The 7205-nt window shown below is 36.4% G+C and overlaps 1 pseudogene; it reads right to left on the reverse strand.

Moving 5' to 3' along the window:
* Window positions 1-2337: 2337 nt before the first annotated feature.
* The window catches only part of LOC102827849, a 34765-nt pseudogene continuing 29897 nt past the window's right edge, over window positions 2338-7205 (reverse strand).

Consider the following 7205-nt stretch of genomic DNA (forward strand, 5'->3'; position numbering starts at 1 on the left):
AACAACAGAGGGAATAGAAGCAAATACTGTTTAATGATGATGCATGGAGGGGATTGCAATGAAATGAAATGTAATATGATGAGTATAAAGCTGATGTCCCATGTAAGCTATCACTCAATTCACAATAAAAACTTAAAAAAAAAAAAAGCTTCCTCTGATAAACTCAAATCAATGTCTTCATTTTCTATTTACCTTAAAAATTTGACCTTAAAACAATTCCTTAATGCAGTTCAAATGAAAGGAAAATCTTTCTATTGTTGTAATCTGTTCTTAATTTTCAATTCCTATAGCCCGCAGAAGAGAAGAGAAGGAACTGATGGGCTGAAGAGCACATCCTACATAAAACAATCTTCATATGCCTCTTCCCTCATTTGGTAGCATCACCTGCTGAGTAATGGTACAACTCTTTGGCATGATATTCAAGGCCTCCCTAAAACAGGGGTCTCACCACATTCTTTTGCATATTTCATATGCAATATCAAGTTGCTCACCATTCTCAAATACAGCATACACGTTCTTGCCTCCAAACCTTTGATCATAATGTTCCTTCACCCTGGGTCTTTCCTCAGTTTCTTTGCACTCTGTAAAAGTCAAGCCCTTCTTCCAAGCCCAGAAATAAAATGTTGCTTTCTTCCTGAATTTTCCTGGATACCCCCACTCTAGCTATCTTTATTATCTTGTAGCTTAATATCGTCACTGGACAGTAAGAGGCAGCAGACAGAGCAGAGTAATAGTGGCTGGCATACCTGGGTTATAATCCTGTGTCTGAAATTTATTTAAGTACTGGAGAATTTGAGAAAGTCACCTAAGTTTCAGTAGAGAAAATACCTACATTCCAGGAATATTATAATTATTAGGGATAGTAGATGCCAAAGTTGCTAGAAGATAAGCACACATATACTCACCAAACCAAACTCACTGACATTGAGTCGATTCCAACTCACAGGGACTCTTTAGGGCAGAGTAGAACAGTCCCCTAGGGTTTCCGAGACTGTAAATCTTCATGACAGCAGGCAACTCATCTTTCTCCTGTTAAGCCACTGATGGGTTTGCACCACTGATCTTGAAGTTAGCAGCCCAGCACTTAACCCACTGCATCACTAAGTTTTCTTACACATAACTTATGTTTTTGTTTGTTATATGCTGTTGAGTTGCTTCCAACTCATTTAGACCCTGTATAGGGTTACCAAGGAGTGGCTAGTGGGTTTGAACCACTGACCTTACAGTTAGAAGTTCAGTGCATATCCTACAGCACCACACCTACAGAACTTCAAACGCACACACTAGAGAATCAAAACATTAGTACTCATATTACTACACACTCCAACAATGATGGTTCCATTTTGCATGACTCAAAGAAATTTGCCATGGGATATATTCAAAAAAGAAATCCACTGTATTAAAATAGTGAAGGAATGCACAGGAGAAACCACTTACTCTATTTCTTTCCTTGACACCTTTCAAAGTTATTCTAGACCAAGGGAACATTGGTAGTCTTCTAGAAGAAAGCCAATATACCACTTGAGTTCAAGAAATAGTTGGGATACACCATTCACTCTAAGTATGAAGTTTCCAATATAGTCATGGTCTTCCTGAGGTTTAATGGACTCAAATGTAGCAATGATTGTGAGGTTGGTGCAGGACTGGGCAATGTTTTGTTCTATTGCACATGGGTTTGCTATGTGTCGGTACCAACTCAAAGGCACCTAACAACAACAAAAATAACAACAATGATTTATAGTACAAATCCTAAAACTTTTTAAAACTTGGTGATCACATCTCTACAATCCACTGGGGATGACAGGTCGAGTTAAAGATAGTTGGTTCAGTCTCACAGAATGCGGAGCTTCAATGTCAATTTTTTCTTGTCAATAATACAGCATCAGGAAGTACTCATCCTACTGTTCATATCACACACCTGTCAAATTGGAAAAGAGCAGGGTTGTCATTTTGAGGTATATGTTGTCTTTTTCAAGAGGTCAGTGTAAAGCAGAGAATACATAATCACATCAAAAATCTCAACAATGAATTCTAAAAAAGTACATTTCAGGCTCTTGATAATTAAATTAAAAAAGAAGGATGTTTCATTTTATAAAGCATAACATACTTGGGGACTTCTGGTATGACACTGTAGGATAAGCACTGGACTGCACACCACAAGATCAACAGTTCAAACCCACACACAGCTCCACTGAAACCCTACACAGGGTTGCTATGAGTCGGTACTGACTTGAAAGCACATGACAACAACAGCAACAATAATGCGCATGAGACTGAAAGGTCCTTTTGATCAAGTTCTGGTGATACACAAATCTTTACACTGAATACAGATACTCTTCACTGTTCCCAAATGATGACCAGAAAGTCTGCAGGATAGTGTGCATCTGTAAAATTGAGCGTGCCCCCAATTCTACCTCCCTTGACAGAATGGAACACTGGAAACAATGAAAATGATGTGAATTTGTAAGAAATACACGTATGCTTTGGGAGTCTAATAGAAATATTTTAACCACTGATCTAAATCCAATCTGCACAGTAATTTAATAGACTATCAACCACAAATGCAATCCATAAGGCAAGCAAATGGATATCAAATACAATAGGTGATTTTCTTGGAATGGGACTGGTAGAATCAAACTAATCTATGTGAAAAAAGAAGTCTCCTGGCAACATCATACAGTCAAAGCCTTCAATAAGAAAGTTTAACCAATCACATTCTTAAGATATATTGCTTTGGAAATCTATGATCCTTGTCATCAGATCTGACAAATCTGGAAGATTTATTTTTGCTAAAAATTATTTTCTTTGTGCATATTTTATCATACTTAATGAATACAAATTTCATGGGAACAGAATTTGAAGTCAGTATTTTCTAAGAAATGTATAAATATGTTTTTTAAAGAATGTTTAAAGGATGATTGTTTTTCCTTCAAGGTAACTTATTAAACAGATTTCATTTAAATACTATTTTGGAACTCTACTTTTAGGAGTTATTTTCAAAGTCAAGGAGTCAGGCAAGGAAATCAATAATAAGATTTTATAATCATAATTCAGAGATGAATTCAGAAGCTCATGACTAGTTCCATCCCAGGAGTATTAAACTGAAATATTTAGATTATATAAAGCAATGTTTTAAAAGGAAAAAAAAAAAAAAAAAAAAACCACAGGTTAAAAAATAAAGGAAGACCTAAGTTTCTTTCATGAAAGGAATTGAAGACCACAATGAGGTGCCTTCTTTAGATGTCCTAGGAGTCCTGGTGTGGCGCTGTGGGTTAATATATCAGACTGCAAAGCCATTTGAACTGCAAGATGGTGGTTCAAGCTTACCAGCTGCTCCTCGGAAACCCTATACAGGGTCACTATGGGTCGGAATCGACTCAATGACACTTAACAACAGCATAATTGTCTAAAGAGACAAAAGTAAACATGATAGTCTGAATGCCCCTTCCTGCTGATTATTACATTTGTTTTTATAAAATACTATGTAGTATATGACAAAAATATAGTCCACTAGCTACATTGATTAAATGTGATTTTCTCAACCAATAGTATGATGTCCTCTTCCATATAAATCCCTACTGGAGTCCTGGTGTGGCACAATAGAATAAGCACCTGACCTCAAGGTTGGTTTGAATAGAAAGGTCAAGGTCGGTGGTTCAAGTTTACCAGCCACTCCTCCAAAACCCTATAAGTGGTCTCTATGAGTCAGAAGCAACCCGATGGCACTTACCAACAACAACATAAATCCCTACTACTGCTCGTTTTCTTCATGGATGCTCAGTTAAAAATAAGAGCGATGAAATAACCAAGAGATTGTATTTACAGGAGAAATTGAATAAGGATTATAGAGAAATTGTTGACAAGATCAAATGTATTGGAAGATGAGTTAAAAGGTCCAGCTCAAAATTTTACTCATTTATTCAAACAACAAAAGGCATTGATAATTTATGATGTAACAATATTCTAATTACCGATATGCAGAGATTAATGAAAAATATAATGGTTTCTGTCCTCACAGAGATTGCATTCTTAAGTAGAAAATAAATTTTAAATTCAACAACACAAATAAGTATACAATTAAATATTTTGATAAGGTCTATGACTTCTGGTGTGGTGCTGTAGGATCAGCACTGAACTACGAATCACAAGGTCAACAGTTCAAACCCACCAACTTGTCCTTGGAAACCCTATATAGGGTTGCTATGAGTCAGAACCTAATCAACAGCACTTAACAACAGCAACAACATGATAAAAGGTGGGAGCGTGGTGGCTCCATATGATAAGCACTCTATTGTGAATCTCAAGGACAGCGGTTCGAGCCCACTAGTCTGTGGAAGAAAGGTGTGGCTTTTTGTTCCCGTGAAGATTTAAAAGCCTCGAAAACCTGACACAGGAACCGACTCGACGGCACTTAATAACTACAAATGCTTAAAAATATTTTGAAAAGCAGGGAAATATAATTTATATTGAATAGTTAAATATCTAATTCTGAGAGACAACCTGGGTTCACCATGTAAGTGGTGGTGGTGTGCCGTAGAGTTGGTTCCGACTCATAGCTGCGAACTGGCGACTTTCAGGTTAACAGCACGACTCATAACCACTATGCTACCGTAATATCTGCTTCAAAAAAAACCAAAACAGTGCGTTGAAAGATCTGGAATGCAGAACAGAGCTTGACATTTCAAAGATTTGAAAGGTAGGTAGTGAAACAAGAGCTTCATTAATGAAGGAGAGCAAGAGAATAAATGCTGAAAAACCAGATGGGCGAGAGTTCATGCAAAGCTTGGTAGCATATGCTAAGAATCTCTGGCTCTTTAAAAAAAAAAAAATTATATATATATATATGAAACTCATAATGTGACTTTAGAGGACAGGGTAGAACTGCTCCCTAGAGTTTCCAAGGCCACAATCTTTATGAGGGCAGACAGCCACATCTTTTCTCCTGAACAACAGCTGCTGGGTTCAAACAACTGACATTTCAGTTAGCAGTAAGTGCTTAATCATTTACACCACCTGACTCCTTCAGCAAGAGAAGGAGCTGGACACATTTAATTCATAAAAAGTCTACTTCAGGACTTGGAACCAGAGTGCTAGGATGAAGGGGGATAGGGAGGAGGGATTATAGTAAACAAAAGTGGTCTTGAGGTCATTGCAGTAGACCTCCTCTGTCTTACATATTGCAAGTAGCACTCAGGTGGTGACCTTAGAGATGGGAAAGAAGGAAATAATTATAAAATATATCGTGTGTGACATCAATGGAAACAAACAACAAAAAAGTCAATTGCTGCTTGATTCAAGGCAAAACTTTGGCATTACTTTTACAAAAAAAGAAAAAAGATAACTTAAGTGAAATATTTTATGGTAAAAAATTATACAAAGCAGAATAGGTCAGTTGAGTTTATAAATCTAATCACATATTTACTTACCACTAGAATTCTCAAATCCCAAGAATTTCATCTGATGAATGAAGCTTCATGTTTAAGGTTTCTTTTGTGATTAGTATCTCTCTAGGGTGGGATTAAGCTCAGAATTTAACAATTCACAGTGAATTTACTTTCATGTGGTTTCTATAATCTGAAGGCTTAAGGGACTCACAGCAAAGAGAAAATGCTTAGTTGGCTGAAAGATAAGACAAAATATATTATTTATTCATAAGTAAATATATAAATATGAAAAAAAAAATTAAACAGTGTTCTAATATGTTCTAAAGTACTTGTCCTTGAATGTGATTAGGGATTTAGACGCATTAAACTGAAAACATTTATGTGCAAATGCTCATATCAATAAAAGTTAAAAAGGTTTCAGCAATTCTAAACAAGGTCCTTGGAGGTAAGCTAATTAGTAAACTAGAGGGTCTTAAAACTCTCAAGTGCCATCTTTGAACCGAAGAAGACGTGGACTAATGAAGTCCCCAGTGGGCTAAAAGTCTAGATCTAGCAGTATGTATATTTCTGTAGCTGAATTTCAACTATGTTTATGCATTAAAAACAATACCACTCTATAAGGAAAAAGAAGCGTAAAACTGTTCACAGCATCATGAGCTGAAAGCATTTCATTTTTAATTTCTTGGTTATAGCCAATGTATATAAAATAATCAGATGCAACCAAAGCATCTCATTAGAAGAAGGAAAAAAGGGATAAAATTTTGTGGTTTAACAATATGCTTTTTTGATTTATAATTAGTAGTTGTTGTTAAGTGCTGTCGAGTCATTTCTAACTCATAGTGACCCTGTATAGGGTTTCCAAGGGGTGGCTGGTGAGCTTGAACCACTGACCTTTAGGCTCAAATGACTTTGCAGCCCAGCCATTAGCCAACAGTGCTATACAAGGACTCCATAATTAATAACACGGGTAGATATTTAAGGAGGGAAATGACCAATTAAATCCCAGTCTCAGACTCATTTACATCCTATAAAAATAAAAAAGATAAGTTTTGGTTTTCCTAGAAAGTTTCTAGACTAAAGTATCAGGATCTATGACCAAACATACTTAAAATGGAATATTTTTAAATACCTTAATCAGAACAGATATTTAATTTGGAAATCAGTACAGATCACTGATTTGTCTTGCTCTAGACAACAGAGAAAAGATTGCTCCAGCAGCTGGAAAACACTTACTACTTATTACCAAACTATGATTTATTGTACTTCATAGAAAAGTCACTTGCTATGAGCATTGTGTTTTCTAATAAGTATTACACTGTGATGTGTTACTAAGCGTTTTTTCTCTCAGCAGGAGAGTCTAGAGAGACTGAGTATGTTTCAGAGACTGGAAACCCTTGCAAACATTATTAGCCTCAGCTAATAGATAAGAGTCACCACACATGCCTATCCAAGGAGAAAGCCTACTATTGTGACAGCGTGCCTCGTCCTTCCATAAGAAGAAATCAATATTTCCACATGTATAGTTTGAAAGGAGTCCAGGTGTGGTGCTAAAGGTTAATGCACTGAACTGCAAGGTCGGCAGTTCAAGCTCACCAGCAGCTCCTCAGAAACTCGATACAGGATTGCTATGAGTCAGAACCTACTTGTCAGTTTTTAACAATAAAAACAGAGTTTCAAAAGCTAAAAACAGATGAATGCAGGTATAAGGCAGATCCAAATAATAATAATCAAATTCGGAAGTAGACTATGAGACCTCCTTCTGTATGGCCTCAAACTCCCTAACTTTTGTTGAGAGTCCAGTGCTTAACCACTTACACCACC

Source organism: Chrysochloris asiatica, unplaced genomic scaffold, assembly GCF_000296735.1.
Source record: "Chrysochloris asiatica unplaced genomic scaffold, ChrAsi1.0 scaffold00027, whole genome shotgun sequence".
Taxonomy (NCBI): domain Eukaryota; kingdom Metazoa; phylum Chordata; class Mammalia; order Afrosoricida; family Chrysochloridae; genus Chrysochloris; species Chrysochloris asiatica.